The sequence below is a fragment of the Theropithecus gelada genome, chromosome 1 (genome assembly GCF_003255815.1).
Source record: "Theropithecus gelada isolate Dixy chromosome 1, Tgel_1.0, whole genome shotgun sequence".
NCBI lineage: Eukaryota > Metazoa > Chordata > Mammalia > Primates > Cercopithecidae > Theropithecus > Theropithecus gelada.
In genome coordinates this window covers 48,652,752-48,673,393 of record NC_037668.1, presented here as the reverse complement: position 1 = coordinate 48,673,393, position 20,642 = coordinate 48,652,752, and the positions used below count along the sequence as shown (strand labels likewise).

The 20,642-nt window shown below is 41.0% G+C and overlaps 1 protein-coding gene across 5 annotated transcripts in view; it reads left to right on the top strand.

The window, feature by feature from the left end:
* The window catches only part of EIF4G3 (eukaryotic translation initiation factor 4 gamma 3), a 379,715-nt gene that overhangs the window by 86,918 nt on the left and 272,155 nt on the right, over positions 1–20,642 (top strand). For all 5 annotated transcript variants that reach the window (XM_025384549.1, XM_025384551.1, XM_025384552.1 and 2 more), the window contains exon 3: positions 10,308–10,383. The gene's annotated coding sequence lies outside the window, so the exon portion shown is untranslated. The remainder of the gene's footprint in view (positions 1–10,307; positions 10,384–20,642) is intronic.

Below are 20,642 nucleotides of genomic sequence, written 5' to 3'. Positions count from 1 at the left end.
CCCTGCCTCCCTCCCTCCGTTTCTTCCTTCCTTGCTCTGTATTTTTGAGACCCTGTTGCCCAGGCTAGAGTGTAGTGGTGCCATCTTGGCTTACAGCAACCTCTGCCTCCCGGGTTCGAGCGATTCTACCACCTCCGCCTCCCGAGTAGCTTGGAATTACTAGTGTCCGCCACCATGCCTGGCTAACTTTTGTATTTTTTGGCAGACACAGAGTTTTGCCATGTTGGCCAGGCTGGTCTCGAACTCCTGACCTCAAGTGATCCGCCCGCCTCAGCCTCCCAAAGTGCTGAGTTTACTGATGTGAGCCATCGTGCCCGGCCCTATTGCATATTTTATCCTGCAGTGATTTAAATTAAAATGAAATTCTTGACCAGGCACGGTGGCTCATGCCTGTAATCCCAGCACCTTGGGAGGATGTTTTTCTCTGATAATTAACCATGATTTTTCACTTCATGAAGTTATTTTTACCGTTAAACTTTGATCTCTTTTATCTGAAAATAACGTTGACTTATTTCTAGGCACCGTAACTAAATCTCTCCTTAGGTATGTTGACAGTCTTCATCCACTGATTTAGTATAAGTGTGCTTTGACTTGGGTTTATTGGCTGTGGAGAAGGATCTTTTCTTGATATTAGTGAAGAGAGAATTTTGTTAGGAGTAGTGTCAAAAAGCAGGTTGGGCGGGTTTCCATCTTGTGAGGTCATTAAGCAAGATTTCAGGAGTGTGGATACTAGATTGCTTTTTTCCTGTCCTTGAAAAAGGATGTAGTTGGTCGCACAAGCCCAGCTGTTTTCCTGTGTGGTGCCTGTTTAACTATTCCTGTTGCATAACAATTCTCTTTGTTTGTGTAGGTTCGCAGGATGAGCCATACTACTTTTTTTTTTTTTTTTAATTTGTAAGAGATGGGATCTCCCTGGAGAGCAGCTTGGGATAATCATAGTGCATTTCAGCCTTGAACTTCATGGACTCAAGGAGTCCTCCTGCCTCAGACTCCTGAGTAGTTGGGACTATAGGCATGTGAAACTGTGCTTGGCAAGCCATACTTTTTAAAAGTCTATTGAACCAGATCATGAAGATGAAACATTTTGAGTTTATGACTTCTTTCTGCAATATTCTGGATTCTGGGGTGAGGGTGGTAGAACAGATAAGATGCTTGTCTCACCATGGAGTTCTAATATTTGTAAATTACATGCAATAATATTTACTTTTTTTTTTTTTTTTTTTTTTTTTTGAGACGGAGTCTCGCTGTGTCACCCAGGCTGGAGTGCAGTGGCGAGATCTCGGCTCACTGCAAGCTCCGCCTCCCGGGTTTACGCCATTCTCCTGCCTCAGCCTCCGAGTAGCTGGGACTACAGGCGCCCGCCACCACGCCCGGCTAGTTTTTTGTCTTTTTAGTAGAGACGGGGTTTCACCATGTTAGCCAGGATGGTCTCGATCTCCTGACCTCGTGATCCACCCGCCTCGGCCTCCCAAAGTGCTGGGATTACAGGGTTGAGCCACCGCGCCCGGCCAATATTTACTTTTTTTGGTAACAGCATTATTGAGATATAATTCACACACCATAAAATTCACCCAATTAAAATGTAAAAATGTACAGTTAACTGTATTAAATTATACTTAATATCCAGAGTTGTGCATCCATCACCACAGTTTGAGAATGTTGTTTATCTCAAAAGGAAACCCAGGATCCTTTAGCAGTCACCCTCCTTCCTCCCACCTCTCCCTTCAGCTTAGGCAACCACTAACCTACTTTCTGTCTCTATGGATTTACCTATTCTGGACATTTCATAGAAGCAGAATCCCACGATATTACAGTCTTTGGTGATTGGCTTCTTTCACTTACCATATGTTTTCAAGGTTTATCCGTAATATACATGTATCAGCACTTTCTTTTTATTGCCAGAAAAAATCCCATTGTATTGATATGCCACAATTTGTCCATCTAACAGTTGATGGACATTTATCCCCACTTTTTTGCTATTATATATAATGCTGATGTGAACATTCATGTACAAGTTTTACATGGACATGCTTTTTATTTTTCTGTTGAATACGTGCCTAAGAGTGAAATTACTGAACCCTATGGTGACTCTATTGCTTAACCTTTTGAGGAACTGACTATTCATTTATTTTAGATACATAGTTTATAAGTTCTGAAAAATGAATGGTTTTTGTAACCTACTACATAGAAGACACAGAAAACTTCCATTTACCCTGTTATATTCCTTTGACAAAGTCCGTTTGTGGATAAACTCTGCCTCCAACCTCTAGCCCCTGGCAAGCACTGATCCTGTTTTCCATTTCTACAGTTTTGTGTTAAGTAGAATATTATATAAATGGACTTACAGTCTTTTGGAGTCTAGCTTCTCCACCACTTGCACTCCCTCAGGGACAGGGTCTCAGTCTGTTGCCCAGGCAGGAGTGCAGTGAGTCTAGGTTCTTTTACTTAAAATGATTAGCATTTGAGCTCCATTCATGTCTTTGTGTCTATTAATAGTTAATTCCTTTTAAATGCCTACTAGTAATCAATTATATGGATGTGCCATAGTTTGTATATTGGCCAGAAGATATTTGACTAATTTCCAGTTTTTTTGGACATTATGAATGAAACTACTACAAGCATTTGTGTTCAGGGTTTTGTGTGAATTTAAGTTGTCATTTATCTTGGGTAAATACCTACGGGTGGGATTGCTGAGTCATATGGTTAGTGTATGTTTAACTTTCGTAAGAAACTGCCAAACTGCTTTCCAAAGTGACTGTACCATTTTGCACTCTACCAACAATGTGTGAGACTTCCAAATTGCTCCTCATCCTTGTCAGCACTTAATGATGTTTCATTAAGGAAATAAAGATCCTTTTGTGTCTTTATTTGCGACGTGTATATTTTCTTTGATTAGGTGTCATTCATTTAAGACTTTTCCCTATTTGAGGCCAGGCACTGTGGGTCATGCCTATAATCCTAGCACTTTGGAAGGCTAAGGCCAGGAGCATTGCTTGAACTCAGTTTAGGACCAGCTTGGGCAACATAGCGAGACTTCATCTTTACAAAAAATGAAAAAATTAGCTGGGCATGGTGGCACATACCAGTTACAGGTTGAGCAATCCTGCTTAAGCTGTAGTGAGCCATGATCCTGCAACTGCACTCCAGCGTGGGGAGACAGAGCAAGACCCTGTCTCTCAAAACAGTAACCACAGCAAACTTTTGTCCATTTGAAAAATACTAGGTTGGTTGTTGTCTTGTTATTAGTTTCTTTCTTCTTTCTTTTTTTTTTTGGAGACAGTGCCTCACTCTGGTTGCCCAGGCTGGAGTACAGTGGCTGTATCCCAGCTCACTGCAATCTCCACCTCCTGGGCTCAGGTGATTCTCCCACCTCAACTTCCCAAGTTGTAGGGATTACAGGCTCCGACATGCCTGCCTAGTTTTTTGTGTTTTTAGTAGAGATGCGGTTTTGCCATCTTGCCCAGGCTAGTCCTGAACTCCTGGATTCAAGCAATTCACCCACCACAGCCTCCCAAAGTGTTGGGATTACCAGCATGAGCCACTGTGCCCAGCCTAGTTTCTTCATGTATTTTAGATACAAATCCTTTATCTTATTTACGTAAGTTTTACAAGTATTTACCACAGTCTGTATCTTGTCCCTTTGTTCTTATAACAATGTCTTTCACAGTGGAAATGTTTTTAGTTTTGATGATGTTCAGTTTATCAATTTTCTTCTTTTTAAAAAATATTTTGAGGCCGGGCGCAGTGGCTCAAGCCTGTAATCCCAGCACTTTGGGAGGCCGAGACAGGCGGATCACGAGGTCAGGAGATCGAGACCATCCTGGCTAACATGGTGAAACCCCCGTCTCTACTAAAAAAATACAAAATAAACTAGCCGGGCGAGGTGGCAGGTACCTGTAGTCCCAGCTACTCAGGAGGCTGAGGCAGGAGAATGGCGTGAACCCGGGAGGTGGAACTTGGAGTGAGCCGAGATCCAGCCATTGCACTCCAGCCTGGGTGACAGAGCGAGACTCCGCCCCCCCAAAACAAACAAACAAACAAAAAAGTAAATAAAAAATATTTTGTAGAGACAAGGCTTTGCTTGCTATGTTGCCCAAGCTGGTCTCAAACTCCTGGACTCAAGTGATCCTCCCACCTCGTCCTCCCAAAGTGCTTGGATTACAGGCATGAGCCACTGTGCCTGGTCCTATCAATTTTTTTTTTAAAAAATAGATCATGCTTTTGATGTATTATCTAGGAACTCTTGGCCTAATCCAAGATAACAGTTGTTTCCTCTTACTGTTTCTTCTAAAAGATTCATAGTTTTCTGTTTTACACTAGATGCACACATTTTGAATTAATTTTTGTACAAAGGGTGCGGTATTGGTAAAGAGCGTCATTGTTTTGCATATGGTTTTTCAGTTGTTCCAGCACCATTTGTTGAAAAGACTATTTCTCTACTTAATTGCCTTTGCACCTTTGTGAAAAATCGATTCACCACATTTGTGTGGGCCTTCTTAAGGGTTTTACATTCTGTTTATTGATTCGTTTGTATGTCCTTTTGCCAGTACCACACTATCTTGGTTTTCAAGTGTTAATTTTAAGGTTTGGATGTTTATCTAAAGCCCCCTTCCTTTTGGTTTTTCAAAGTTAAAAACTTCAGTTTCATATCATAAAAAACAGCCATTTTATTTTACCTGAGGTAACATATAGCAATACCTCAAATTCATGAGTTATTCCTTTCTTCCTATCTGAATTGAGAACCATGGTTTGGAATACTGAGGTAGAGGATATGTGAAGTTGAGGATGATGTGGATGACTGCTTGTCCTTTTTCCTAGGGATACATACTGAAAGTGGTTGCATTGCGTACAAGTCTGATCGTTAGCTGCATCATCTTAGCACAAAGCACCTTTTTCGATGAAAAGAGTCTCACTTCTTTTACTCCAGAAAGGAAATACAAAATCGGAAAGACTGTGTATCCTTGATAGAATCTGCACGCTATTTGTACAGAATAGTAAAGCCAAACTTAGAAGAATCTCCTCTGCCTATTCCATAGTCATGGTTCTTTTATCTATTTATTTTAAAAGTTTGTTTTTTATTGTGGTAAAATATACATAAAACAGTATTTACCATTTTAATCATTTTTCATTGTACAGTTCTGTCGCATTAAGTAAATTCACATCGTGCAGCCATAACCACCATTCATGTTCAAGATTAATCATGATTTTTTTTTTTTTTTTTTTGAGACGGAGTCTCGCTTTGTCGCCCAGACTGGAGTGCAGTGGCCGGATCTCGTCTCACTGCAAGCTCCGCCTCCTGGGTTTACGCCATTCTCCTGCCTCAGCCTCCTGAGTAGCTGGGACTACAGGCGCCCGTCACCTCGCCCCGCTAGTTTTTTTGTATTTTTTAGTAGAAACAGGGTTTCACCATGTTAGCCAGGATGGTCTCGATCTCCTGACCTCGTGATCCGCCCGTCTCGGCCTCCCAAAGTGCTGGGATTACAGGCTTGAGCCACCGTGCCTGGCCAATCATGATTATTTTTTAATGTAAGTTCCATCACTGAAACTTTTAGCACATTAAAGTTACATTCACTTTTTGAAATTACATATTAACAGTGCTCTAGCATTTCAGGTCAATGACAAGGCCTTAACATTTTTGTAAATCTTATAGTTACACCTATAAAAACTTTCAGCCAGTAGTATAACTTCCAGCAAACTTTGATTTTTATCATATGCGAGTAGCATTCAGTTATTCTTTAAAATATAGCTTTTTAAAGTCTGCCAAATGTATGTAGCTTACCTATTATTATCCACATCTATGTCCAGAGAAATTTGGTGAATCAGCATGTTTTATTTTGGTTATTGTCAAGGCCATTTGAGTGGTTCAGATATAGGTCCAACTGGAATTGTTAACTTCAACTTGTTTTTGTTACTGATACTTCTTCAAAGTGGGCAGTTAAAAAATTGGATAAATTTGTGGGGGACAAGTGTAATTTTGTTCAATGGATATATTGCTGTAGTGGTGAAGTCAGGGTTTTCAATGTGTCCATCACCTGAAAAACGTATGTTGTACCCATTAAGTAATTTCTCATCATCCCCCTACTCCCTTGTGAGTCTTTGTTTTCTGACATTCCACACTCTGCCTCCATGTGTATACATTATTTAAATCTCATTAGTAAATGAGAACATGTATTTGTCTGAGTTGTTTCACATAAGATAATGGCTTCCAGTTCCATCTACGTTGCTGCAAAAGACATGACTTCATTTTTTATGGTTGAATAGTATTCCATTGTGTCTATATACCACATCTTCTTTATGCAGTCATCTTCTGATGGACACTTAGGTTGATTCCATATTTTTCCTATTGTGCAAGGTGGGCATTTTTGAGGAGAGAGGCTTACTTTGTTGCCTTCTGCCTTTGCTTTGTCATATGGATTGATTGTATTTGAATCTGAATTGGGCATTAGAAAACACTGTTAAAGCATATTAGTCTGTTGTAGAACTAAAAATGTGAGGGCATTTGAAACTTGTGAGTGTATCACTCATTTTTGCATGTGTATATCATTTTGTCTCACAGAAAATGTGTATTTTTATCTTGTGGAGAAATAACAGTGTAGTCAGCAGCCATTGTTGCATCGGCTCTAGCAATATTGTTTTGGTTTTTTGTTTGTATGTTTCTAAACTTATACACCGGATATGTTTCTGGGTAAACTTAAATATGACTGGTAGGAAATCAGTTAGCAATATGTGCTGACTTGTGTCTGAGTTCATAGAAAATCAGAGCCAGAACAAGGGGTTTTCTGGCTAAGCTCTTTGAGACTAATGTTTCTGAATTTGTTAAAAATCTAATATAGGTCAGGTGTGGTGGCTCGTGCCTGTAATCCCAGAAATTTGGGAGGCCAAGGCGAGAGGATTACTTGAACCCAGGATTTTGAGACTAGCCTGGGCAACATAGGGAGACACCACCTCTACCAAAAAATTTAAAGATTAGCTGAGCATGATGGTGCACACCTGTAGGCCCAGCTACTCTGGAGACTGAGGTGAGAAGATCACTTGAGCTCAGGAGGTTGAGGCTGCAGTGAACTGTGATCAGACCACTATACTCCAAAACAAAACAAAATCTAATGTAATGGTTTCTAGTTGTGTACATTCAGAGATACTAATTGCAAAGATTCAATGATAAAGATAGTATAGTCTTGCAGTTCTAAAATCCCAAGAGCTTGGAAAACTATTCTTTTTCTTGCATTGGTAAATTTCTGGACAGAAGGGTAGAAGTTTGAATATTCATATATTTTGCTGTAGAGATATTAATGTGTTTGATTAAGGGTGCTGTCTAGATTCTGCTAGGGGTGTTAGGTAGTATACATAAGCACTGTGTTTGCGCTCTAGTAGTGGAAAAATTCTTGATTTCCAATAGGGTTTTTGGACCTGAATTAACAGCCAGCATTAAATAGAGTTGAAACAGAGTTTAAAATTGGTTAGTTTTATTTCCTTAGATCTCAGTGGTAAAAGGTAAGGAGAGTAAAGAAAGAATTGCCCAGGTGAATGTTTGGGCTCGAGGGATCCTGCCATCACAGCTTTCTTAGTGGCTGGAACTACAGGTATGCACCACTGTGCCAGGCTCTTTTTAAAAATAGGTTATTTTTTCTTTTGTAGGGGCTATTTACAAAAAGAAATCCTGGCTTTTTTTTTTTTTTAAATATATATTTATAGAGACAGGGTCTCTTGTGGGCTGGGCTGGAGCTGGTTTGTTTAAATTGGATTTTTTTAATTTTTGAAAAACATATTCGTGTGGTTCAGAAGTAATATTAAAAGACTGTAGCTGTGGTCAGGTGTGGTGACTCGTGCCTGTAATCCTAGCACTTTGGGAGGCTGAGGTGGGTGGATTGCCTGAGCTCAGGAGTTCGAGACTGGCCTGGGCACCATGGCAAAGCCCCGTCTCTACTAAAAATACAACACGAGGTCAGGAGATCGAGACCATCCTGGCTAACACGGTGAAACCCCGTCTCTATTAAGAAATACAAAAAACTAGCCGGGCGAGGTGGCGGGCGCCTGTAGTCCCAGCTACTCGGGAGGCTGAGGCCGGAGAATGGCGTGAACCCGGGAGGCGGAGCTTGCAGTGAGCTGAGATCAGGCCACTGCAGTCCAGCCTGGGTGACAGAGCGAGACTCCGTCTCAAAAAAAAAAAAAAAAAAAAAAAAAAAAAATTAGCCAGCTATGGTAGTGCATGCCTGTAGTCTCAGCTACTTGAGAGACTGAGTCACAGAAGGCTGAGTCATGAGAATCGCTTGAACCTGGAAGGCAGAGGTTGCAGTGAGCTGAGATTGTGCCACTGAACTCCAGCCTCGGTGACAGAGCTAGACTCTGTCTCAAAAAATAAAAAACTAAAAAAAGAAGACTATAGCTATTTCCAGAGTAACTGTATTTTAAAAAGTACATCTTTTGAGAAATTATGTTCGGCATCTTTGTGAAATAGTGTATAGTTTAGAAATTCTGCCATTATTTTATGTATTATAGAAGTTAACTTCCTTTTTTATTGTCAGAACTATGTAGAAATAAGAAGTAAAGAAAGCATAAATTGACATCGACATATTTGCCTAAATAATAAATAATATAGAAAAAGACCCTTTGCATTATTTTTTTATCTCCTGATACTAGTTGCTTATTTTACCTGTAAATCAGTATTTATTTGATGACATTGGTATCCTTGATCTTCCTTTCAATGAGGAAATGATAACCTGAGTCTTTCACTTTAAGAATATTGCTTATGCTGAACATTAGGGCAGTAGTTTTTCTTGTAGTGGAGTGGGGCAAGGTTTAGGAATGTTCAGCTGGGAATTATAAATGACTTTAGTATTTTGTTAGACTGAAAAACAATTTCTGTTTATTTTCACTTCTTGTTTTTACTTTGTGAAAATGCACCTTTTAAGGAGGTACTGACTATAAACAACTCCAGTGCCAGATATGATTGCCATCGATCAAGAGGGTTTATTTTGAAGAGAGTTCATCCTTCATGAAGTTTCATAAACATTTGTTCTTTAAAATGTATTGGAGCTCTCTTTTCTGCATAAGTGGGAAACATATCATTAATACATATCATGTAACCTCCTCATGGATTCTTGGACTTCTCTGATGAAATTTAGTCTCTGCAAGTGTATTTGCCTAGTTGGTATTTGTTGTAACATGTATGTAGTGAGTACTTTAATAATCAGAGTCTGTTGTGCTTCAGTAATCTTTAACCATCAAATTGTATTTATTTATGAAATTTGCCTTGTATTCTACTAGAAAAAGAAAGTGGAGAATTTGAAATTTTTTACATTTATGTTTCTACTTAGAGTCTTAATTCAGTATTGCATACCATCTATATAATCTTACTAATAGTTTTGCTTGTATTTCCTAATGATATAAATTACAGCAATTTGAAATACAGAAATATCAAGTGGATGTACTACTGTATTTCAGTCATGGATTTTAAAAAATCAGCATGTTCTGGATTATTGTATGTGCATGTTACACTGCTCAATTATTGAATTAGAATTTTAAATAGCACTATGAAAAGCTGTTTGGCCTGTATCTTGAGCTCAGAGAGAAAGAAACATCCAGTGATTTATGCTTGGAGATACAGAGTTTGGTGAGAACTGGTAATAAGCACGATGGCAGGCAGAATTAGGAAGGAAGTATGTGGTAGTGTACAAAGTTTTACGGGGGTCATTTCTTTGAATTCAAATTCTGTAGAAAATTTCTGGCAGTTCCTGTCTCATACTGATTTATTTAGGCTTTTTTTTTGGTAGAGAGGTGTGCTAATTGCAACTGGTTAAACTCCTGTGCTCAAGTGATCCTACCACCTCAGCCTCCCGAGTAGCTGAGACTACAGGTGCTGGCAGCCACACTCGGCTAATTTAGTAGAGACGACGTCTTGCTGTGTTGCCCAGGCTTGTCTTGAACTCTTGGGGTTTAAGTAATTCTCTCAATCTGACCTCCAAAAGTGTTGGGATTATAGGCTTGAGCCACTGCACCCAGCCAGTTATTTTTAGTAGAAAATAAAGGTGGCAGAATCTCATCATGGGCCTAAAGTTTGGACACTTACTGTATAGTTGTCTTTGTTTTGAGATTCCATGGAATGTTTATCATGGGAAGGCTTTTGAAGAGATTGATATAGTCATTTTAGGACGTTTGAAGTATTTTATTTTTTAGTTTTGGTGGAGAAGTATATAACTTACTAATTGGGTGAAAGTGCTTAGGTCGTTGGTGGAAATTTGTGGTGGCAGTTGTCTCTAACTATTAAGCATCCATTTTTGAATTCTCTTATCCTTAACTCGCTCTTCTAGAATTCCTAGAGGACCTGTGCAACAGCCTCTTGAGGATCGAATCTTCACTCCCACTGTCTCAGCAGTCTACAGCACGGTGAGTGTCTGCAGCGTCAAATTGTGTGTGTGCTTTTGTGTGTGAATCCTTGGTATTAATTATAGGAAGTGTTTGATTGACACATGACAAATTTTTGGCAAAAAGTTCAATAAAATTCTGAATAGAATGAGATGTATGTAATAGGATAAGGTGAATAGGTTCTTTCTCCATCATCTTAATCTAAGAAATGGAGTGAAACAAATACTATGTTAAGATAGAGAGACTTGCCGGGTGCGGTGGCTCACGCCTGTAATCCCAGCACTTTGGGAGGCTGAGACGGGCGGATCACGAGGTCAGGAGATCGAGACCATCCTGGCTAACACGATGAAACCCCGTCTCTACTAAAAATACAAAAAATTAGCCGGGCATGGTGGCGGGCACCTGTAGTCCCAGCTACTCGGGAGGTGGAGCTTGCAGTGAGCCAAGATCGCGCCACTGCGCTCCAAACTGGGCAACAAAGCGAGACTCCGTCTCAAAAAAAACAAAAACAAAAAAACAAAACAAAACAACAACAACAAAAAGATAGACTTATTTTTCCTTTCTGTAAATATTAACCTCTGGCCTTATTATTATTATTATTTTTATTATTTTCGAGATGGAGTTTCACTGTGTCACCCAGGCTGGAGTGCAGTGGTATGATCTTGGCTTATTGCAACCTCCGCCTCCTGGGTTCAAGCAATTCTCCCTCCTCAGCCTCCCAGTAACTGGGACTACAGGCACGTGCCACCACACCTGGCTAATTCTTGTATTTTTAGTACAGGTGGGGTTTCACCATGGTGGCCAGGCTGGTCTCAAACTCCTGACCTCAGGTGATCTGCCCACCTTGGCCTCCTAACGTGCTGGGATTACAGGCAGCTTTGTATTCTTTTTGCACTCTGAGTTTTATTTTCTTTCTGGATTTTTTTTCTTAAAAATTTCACCAGTTTTATGTTTTCTAAACTTTAAATTTTTAAAATTTTACTTTTTATTCTCCTTGATTACGTATTTTCAAAATGCTGAAAGTTTAGAAGAGTGAACACTTTTTTAAAAAATTTGAGATGGAGATTTGCTCTTGTTGCCCAGGCTGGAATGTAATGGTGCGATCTTGGCTCACTGCAACCTCTGCCTTCCCAGTTCAAGCGATTCATCTGCCTCAGCCTCCGAAGTAGCTGGGATTATAGGCATGCGCCACCACGCCTTGCTAATTTTGTACTTTTAGTAGAGACAGAGTTTCATCATGTTGGTTAGGCTGGTCTTGAACTCCTGACCTCAAGTGATCCACCACCTCAGCCCCTCAAAGTGCTGGAATTATAGGTGTGAGCCACTGTGCCCGGCTGTGAACACCGTTTTTAACAGAAGGAAATTTAATTTTTTTTTTCATTTTTAAGAGATCAGGTCTCACTCTGTCACCCAGGCTGGAGTGCAGTGGCATGATTATGGATTACTGCGCCTTGAACTCCTGGCCTCAAGTTATCCTCCTGCCTCAGCCTCCCAAGTAATTGGGACTACAGTCACATTGCTCTGTGCATGCTAAGTAAAATAATTTTTTGGCTGGGCAAGATGGCTCACGCCTGTAATCCCAGCACTTTGGGAGGCCAAGGTGGGTGGATCACGAGGTCAGGAGATCGAGACCATCTGGCTAACACAGTGAAACCCCGTCTCTACTAAAAATACAAAAAATTAGCTGGGCGTGGTGGCGGGCGCCTGTAGTTCCAGCTACTTCGGAGGCTGAGGCAGGAGAATGGCGTGAACCCAGCAGGCGGAGCTTGCAGTGAGCTGAGATTGCACCACTGCACTCCAGCCTGGGCAACAGAGCGAGACTCTGTCTCAAAAAAAAAAAAAAAAAAAAATTATATTTTGGCAGAGGCAGGGTCTTATGATGTTGCTCAGGCTGGTCAGACTCCCAAACTCAAGCAGTCCGCCTGCCTCCACCTCCCAAAGTGCTGGGATTATAGACATGAGCCATTATGCCCAGCCCCTTTAATTTTTTATATTAGATGATTCAAATTCATAAATGAAGGGAAAATAATTATTTTGAGGATTCTTACTTGGTTGAGCAGGCTGGTTTCAGGTTCTAGGCTCAAGTGATCCATCCACCTTGGCCTCCCAAAGTGCTGGGATTACAGGCGTGAGCCACCATGCCTAGCCATATGAAAGAAAATTTAAAAGTTAGAGGATGAAGGTAACAATATTAGAAGTAAGTTTTAGGTGTTTTACAGCGAGCCTAAGATAATTTAGGGGAATTAGGGAGTGAAACCTATCTTTTAAATATTTCGACTCAACATACCATTAGATAGAATGCCTTAAAAGGACTCACAGTCTACTGAGGGAGATAAGAAAATAAATAATTCTAATATAAAGTGATATGATAGAGAAGTGATTCATATGGTTTTTGGTTATGAATCACTTTTAGAATCTGAAAATAGTTTTAATGTTCTCTCTTTCAAGAGGAACATATATTCAGTGTTTACATATAATTTCAGAATTTCCCAGATGTCCATCAGGCCATTTCTTTTTTTTGAGATGGAATCTCACTCTGTCGCCCAGGCTAGAGTGCAGGGGCTCGATCTCGGCTCACTACAGCCTCCGCCTCCTGGTTCAAGTGATTCCCCTGCCTCAGCCTTCCGAGTAGCTGGGATTACAGGTGCGCATCACCACACCTGGCTAATTTTTGTATTTTTAGTAAAGATGGGGTTTCACCATATTGGCCAGGCTGGTCTCAAACTCCTGACCTCCAGTGATCCACCCCCCTCGGCCTCCCAGTGTTCTGGGATTACAGGTGTGAGACCCTGCGCTCCACCTCATCAGGCCATTTCTAAGCTCCAGATTAAGAACCTTTGATTGGTGACAGGAACATGTTAATTGCATGCGAAAGGAAGAGGTGACTGCATTCAGAAAGTGACACTTAAAGCAGAAGATGCAAGACTTCTGTAGGTAGAGAAGGGAAGGCAAAGCCTTCTAGGACGTGAAGATTCAGACGCGTGGTTAACGGAGTGGCCAGTAGTCAGTTCACTGTGACATAATATGAAGTGAAATAAAGAGTATGTAGGTTGGTTGGGGGGGCGGGGGTTTAAGCTGACCTTTGTATATTTGCAAATTAACTAAGCATGGTGGCATGTACCTGTAGTCCCAGGTACTTTAGAGGCTGAGGCAAGGGGATCACTTGAGGCCAGGAGTTCAAGGCTGCAGTGAGCTTTGATCAAACCTCTATGCTCCAGCCTGGGTGACAGAGTGAGACCCTCAACAAAAAAAAGAGTATCATGCAGGTAATGGATAGGATGATAGTTTTTCTTGGTTTGTCTGAAACAAGGCTCAGTAACACCTATTGTAGATCAATTTATTATTTCTGCAGCCCTATTCACTCTTAGAATTGACCCAGTTTCTATTATAAATTATCTGATCACCCTAATCATTAGGAATCTTCAATTCATTGAAAAATAACATTTTGAATAACACATTTAAAAATAACCTTTGGGCCCAGGGTGGTGGCTTACTCCTGTAATCCTGGGGCTTTGGGAGGCCAAGGCGAGTGGATCACAAGGTCAGGAGATCGAGACCATTCTGGCCAACATAGTGAAACCCCGTCTCTACTATTAATACAAAAATTAGCCAGGTGTGGTGGTGTGAACCTGTAGTCCCAGCTACTCGGGAGACTGAGGCAGGAGAATAGCTTAAATCTGGGAGGCAGAGGTTACAGTGAGCCGAGATCGTGCCACTGCACTCCAGCCTGGCGCCAGAGCGAGACTGTGTCTCAAAAGAAAAGAAAAGAAAAGAAAAATAACCTTTGGCTGATTGTGCTGTCTCCTACCTGTAATCCCAGCAGTAGGGGAGGCCAAGGCGGGAGGATTGCTTGAACCCAGTAGTTTGATACCAGCCTGTGCAACATAATGAGACCCCATCTCAACAAAAAATAAAAAAAACTAGCCAGTCATGGTGATGTGAGCCTGTAATTTTAGGTAGTTGGGAGACTGAGGCAGGAGAATCACTTGAGCCCAGGAGGTCGAGGCTGCAGTGCGATATCTGATTGTGCCTCTGCGTTCCAGTCTGGGCAGTGGAGTAAGACCCTGTGTCTTAAGAAAAAAAAGAAAACTTAAAATATTTTTTTCTGGCACAACCTTCCTCTAGGTCTTAGTTTTTTATGGTTTTTAAAAAAAGTACTATGCAAAAGAACAGCATCATTGTCAGAATCCCTCTTAAAATACGATGTTTTCTAATTACCTAAGTGTACTTTCACCGTTTAAATATTATTTTTAAACTAAGATAAGTGAAAGAAAATGAAAACTTGTAGTAATCCTGAGTGATTTATAGAGACAAATACTATAACCATTTTTGGGGTATAGTTTAGCTTGTCTTTCTTGTCTGTTTTGTAGGCCCTATGCTTTATCTTGTCACTTTATCTCATATCAGCTTTTCGTATGCCATTCCTTAGATAACAGTTCTTAAATAATAAGTGGTTATATATTGTTTATTATAGAATTTAATCACTCAGCATTGAATACTTAAGCTTAAGCTTTTACTGTGTGTCATGCAGTGGTCTAGGTGTTCAGGATATGGTAATGGAGCAACACAGACCCTCAGCCCTCATGGATATTACATCTTTATGGTATAAGAAGACAGCAAACAAATATATATATACAGTTTCCTATTGGGTTGTAATAAGTAGCTTGATGAGAATAAAGCAGGATACTGGTCATTCTACCTTAACTAATTATCTCAGGGAAAGTCTCTCTGAAAAGGTGGCAATTAAGCTGAAAGTGAAGATTTCTAGGGAAAAAAAGCATTTGTGGTAGAAGGAACAGCAGTGCAGATGCCCAGAGATAGTAGTGAGCTCAATGTAGTCTTAGAAATGGAAGAAAGCCAGTGTGGCTGGAATGGAGAGAGGTTGGATTTGAGACATCAGATTATGTGGACTGGTTTGGTTTGACTCTGTGTCCTTACTCAAATCTCATGTGGAATTGTAATCCCCAACATGTCCGGAGGGACCTGGTGGGAGGTGATTGGATCATGGGGGCGGATTTTCCCCATGCTGTTCTTGTGATAGTGAATGAGTTCTCCTGAGATCTGACGGTTTAAAGGTGCGGCGCTTCCCCCCTTGCTTTCTCTCTCTCTCTCCTGCCACCATGTAAGACATGCCTTGCTTCCTCTTCATTTTCCACCATTATTGTAAGTTTCTTGGGGCCTCCCCAGCCATGTGGAACTGTGAGTCAGTTAAACCTCTTTTTTTTTTTTTTCCGTTTTCTTTTTTCTTAATAAATTACGCAGTCTCAGGTAGTTCTCTGTAGCAGTGTGATAATGGACTAATACATGGACATTACCGACCATAGTAAAGATTTTGGATTTTAATCTAGATATACTAGAAAGGCAGTGGAGGATTCAGAGCAGTAGATGTGAATTTACTTTTAGAAGGTCAATGTGGCTGCTATATGGAGAATAGACTGTGTGATGTGGACATGTGGTGGTGATTGAAGTGGGAGTAAGGAGAAGTAAAGTCAGTAGAATATGTTGATGTCTTAGATGTGGGATGTGAGAGAAAAGAGTAAAGGTGGTGTCATAGATCTTGGTTTGGACAACTCAGTAGTCCTGTTTGTGGAGATGAATACTGAATGAGGAACAAGTATTTTGTTGAAAAAACCTTAGGTTTTATAAAACCTCATAAATGAGGACATATAATTCTGTACATTTATTACTTTGGAGAATAGATCATCAAAATCCTGTGAGCACCAACACACTGCCTGTCATGTAGTTTACATGAAATATTTGAATCTAAGCTTTTGAATGTGTTTTTTGAGTTTGATCTAATTTGATTTTTACTATTTAAAACTACTGTCATGTTTATAGTCCTTTGATCAGTTTTAAAAAATCGAGACCAGGCATGGTGGCTCACACCTGTAATCCCAGCACTTTGGGAGGCTGAGGTGGGTGGATCACTTGAGCTCAGGAGTTTGAGACCAGTCTGGGCAACATGGTGAAACCCCGTCTCTATTAGAAAAAAAAAAAAAAAGTGTGTGTGTGGCTGAGTGTGGTGGCTGACACATGTAATCCTAGCACTTTGGCATGCCAAGGTGGGAGGACTGCTCGAGCCCGGGAACTTGAGACCAGCCTGGGAGACAGAATGAAACCATCATCTGCAAAAAAAAAAAAAAGAAAAAAAAAAAGAAAAAAAAAAATGTTTGTGTATATATTATATTTTATGCCTATTCTGGAAGAAAGGATTTTAGGGAGCTAGAAGTTACCTTAAAGTATGATAGTCTTTACTTTTTATTTATTTATTTATTTGACAGAGTCTCACTCTGTCGCCCAGGTCAGAGTGTACTGGCATAATTACAGCTCATCGAAGCCTTGAACTCCTGAGTTCAAATGAACCTCCCATCTCAGCTTCCTAAATAGCTAAGTAACTAGGATTGGAGGCACAAGCCACCGTACCCAGCTAATGTTTTATACTTTTTAACAGAGGCAGAGCCTTGCTGTGTTGCCCTGGCTGGTCTCAAACTCCTGGCTTCAATTGATCCTCTCGCCTCAGCCACTCAAGTGCTGGGATTATGGTGTGAGCTGCTTCATCCTGCTGGTTTCCCCTTTTTTGTTGTTGTTTTTTGTTTGTTTTTAGGTGGAACCTTACTCTGTCACCCAGGCTAGAGTGCAGTGATGCATTCTTGGTTCACTGAAACCTCCATCTCTGGGGTTCAAGTGATTCTCCTGCCTCATCCTCCTGAGTAGCTGGTACTGCAGGCATGTGCCACCACACCCAACAGATTTTTGTATTTTTTAGTAAAGAAGGAGTTTCGCCGTGTTGGCCGGGCTGGTCTTGAACTCCTGACGTCGAGTGATTCACCCGCCTTGGCCTCCCAATGTGCTGGGATTATGTCATGAAGTAAAAGTTAACCCCCAGTTCACCTCCTACTGCCTTAGCATGTGGTATCCATATGTCACTTTCATTGAATTGGTTAAATTCCTTGAAAGGCTTGAAAGACTCCTGGCCAGTCTCAAAATTACACAAAGATTGTGCTTTTTTGTATCTGGTATGCAGGTTTTATACACTAATGTCCGCCATTTTACGTAATAGGGATTTGCTGATAATCAAAGAAGCATTAAAAGTTGGACTTGGCCGGGCATGGTGGCTCACACCTGTCATCCCAGTACTTTGGGAGGCCAAGGTGGTGGGAGGATTGCTTGAGGTCAGGAGTTTGAGACCAGCCTGGGCAACATGGTGAGACCCTGTCTCTGTAGTTTTAAAAAATTAAGAAAAAAAAATTTGGGACTGTGCGTGGTTGGCTCACTCCTGTAGTCCCAGCACTTTGAGAGGCTGAGGTGGGTAGATCACTTGAGGTCAGGAGTTTGAGACCAGCTTGGCCAACATGGTGAAACCCTGCCTCTACTAAAAGTACAAAAAATTGGCTGGGCATGGTGGTGTGAGCCGGTAGTCCCAGCTACTTGGAAGGCTGAGGTGTGAGAATTGCTTGAACCCGGGAGTCAGAGGTTGTGGTGAACTGAGATTGCACCACTGCACTCCAGCTTGGGTGATAGAGCAAGACTCTGTTTCCAAAAAAAAAAAAAAATTGGAGTCATCTTCTGGAATATGTTCATGTTACATTTAGTCTAGTTATTTTGTATTTATTTTAACCTGCTTTATGCAAGTTTGCCCTGGGTACATTTATCAGGGATGAGAGGGAAGCTTATGTCATTATTCCTTATTAGCCATAATTGAGTGATTGATCATATGAACAAAAAAAGAATCAAGCACATATATATATGTATGTGTGTATGTATATGTATATGTGTGTGTATATATGTATATATGTGTATATGTATATATATTTTGAGACGGAGTCTTGCTCTGTCGCCCAGGCTGGAGTGCAGTGGCGCCATCTCGGCTTACTGCAACTTCTGCCTCCCAGGTTCAAGTGATTCTCCTGCCTCAGCCTCCCGAGTAGCTGGGACTACAGGCGCGCACCACCCATACCCAGCTAATTTTTTGTATTTTTAATACAGACGGGGTTTCACCATGTTAGCCAGGATGGTCTTGATCTCCTGACTTTGTGATCCACCCACCTCAGCCTCCCAAAGTGCTGGGATTACAGGCGTGAGCCACCACACCTGGCCCAAGCACATATTTTTAAAAGGTCTGGTAAGAGCTACATATGTTAAATGGGGGAGGGAAAATGTCAAAACTACAGAAACATAGATTAATTTGAAATATTAATTGGTAACTTTCGTATATTGGCCTGCCTCTGCAGTATAAACTGTGGACTTTTACTATGTTGTATAATTTTGTCATATATATTTTGCTTAGAGAAATTAGATTTTATGACTGTCAGGCTAGTATTTTTAATATAATTGCAGAGATGAATTTAGTAATAGAATAATGACATTTCTAAAAGAAGGAGAAATTTATATTCTGTGCAATTGGAAGGGTTATCTTAATAACTGCTTATGAAAAATTCCTGACTGGGCATGGTGGCTCACGCCTGTAATCCCAGCATTTTGGGAGGCCAAGGCGGACAGATCACAAAGTTAGGAGCTTGAAATCAGCCTGACCAACATGGTGAAACCCTGTCTCTACTAAAAATACAAAAATTAGTCAGGCATGGTGGCTCACGCCTGTAATCCCAGCTACTCAGGAGGCTGAAGCAGGAGAATCGCTTGAACCTGGGAGGCGGAGGTTGCAGTGAGCTGAGATGGCGCCATTGCACTGGAGCCTGGGCAACAGAGCAAGACTCTGTCCCTCGCCAAAAATAAATAAATAAATAAATTTGTATAAATTATTTAAAGTACTTCTTAATAAATGTTTTTATTTTTTTTATTTTTTTGAGACAGGGTCCTCCCTCTTGCACAGGCTGGAGTACGGTGGCGTAATTGTAGCTGACTATGGATAATTCCTCTTCAATACCATAAAATTTGTTTTCTTCTTTCTCTCGCTCTCTTTTTTTTTTTGGTTGAGACAGGGACTCTCTCTGTTGCCTAGGGTGGAGTGCAGTCGCACGATCATGGCTCACTGCAGCCTTAAACTCCTGGGCTCAAGCGATCCCTCCTCCCCTAGCTTTCCAAGTAGTTAGGACTAGAGGCATGCATCACCATGCCTGACTAATTTTTCTTTTCTTTTCTTTTTTTTTTTTTTTTAGACAGAGTCTTACTCTGTCACCGAGGCTGGAGTCCAGTGGTGGTACCGTGTTGGCTCACTGCAGCCTTTGTCTCCTGGGTTCAAGGAATTCTCCTGCCTCAGCCTCCCGAGTAGCTGGGATTACAGGCACCCACCACCATGCCTGGCTAGTTTTTATATTTTCAGTAGTGATGGGGTTTCACCATGTTGGCCAGGCTGGTCTCGAGCTCCTGATCTCAGGTGATCCACCCTCCTCGGCCTCCCAAAGTGCTGGGATTACAGGTGTGAGCCACTGCGCCTGGCCCATACCTGGCTAATTTTTAAAATTTTTGTAGAGATGAGATCTTGCTGTGTTGCCCAGGCTGGTCTCTAATGTTGGGGCTCAAGCAATTCTCCCGCCTCAGCCTTCTAAAGTGCTGGGATTACAGGCATGAGCCACCATGCCCAGCTATGCCATAAAATTTCATGATTTTTTTTTTTTCTTTTGAGATAGGGTCTTACTGTGTCATCCAGGCTGGAGTGCAGTAGCTCAGTCATGGCGCGCTGTAGGCTCAACTTCTTAGGCTCAAGAGATCCTCTTGCCTTAGCCTCCCAAGTAGCCAGGACTACAGATGCACATCATGGCTCCTGCTAATTAAAAAACATTTTTTTCTTTTCTGTAGAGACAGGGTCTCACTATGTTGCACAGGCTGGTCTTGAACTCCTGACTCAAGCAGTGTTTCTGCCTCAGCCTTCTAAAGTGTTGAGATTATAGGTGTGAGCCACTGCTCCTGGCCTAATGATACATTTAGCCATTTTATACTTTACAAAATCTTGATTCTTTTACCCTAAAGCTTTGTTTAATTAGAGAACCATGCTTTTATTTCTTTTGCCAGGTCACTGTTGAGTATTTGCCAGGTCACTGTTGAGTAGGCTAGGATTTCAATGGAGATACCTCGCCAGAGACAAAATTTAGCTTGGGTTGATCCATATTCTTTAGGCAGTGGTGTCCAGCCACATGTAAATCTGTTTGATTGTCCTATCATGTAGCACAGATGGCAAATCCATCAGTTAAACTAAAGATTTATTTATAACTTTTTTTAGAAGAAGCATGTATTTATCTTTATATCTCTGCTTTTAAAAATTGATACTTAGTAATTATTTGTGGGATACATGTGCTATTTTATTTATTTATTTGATACGGAGT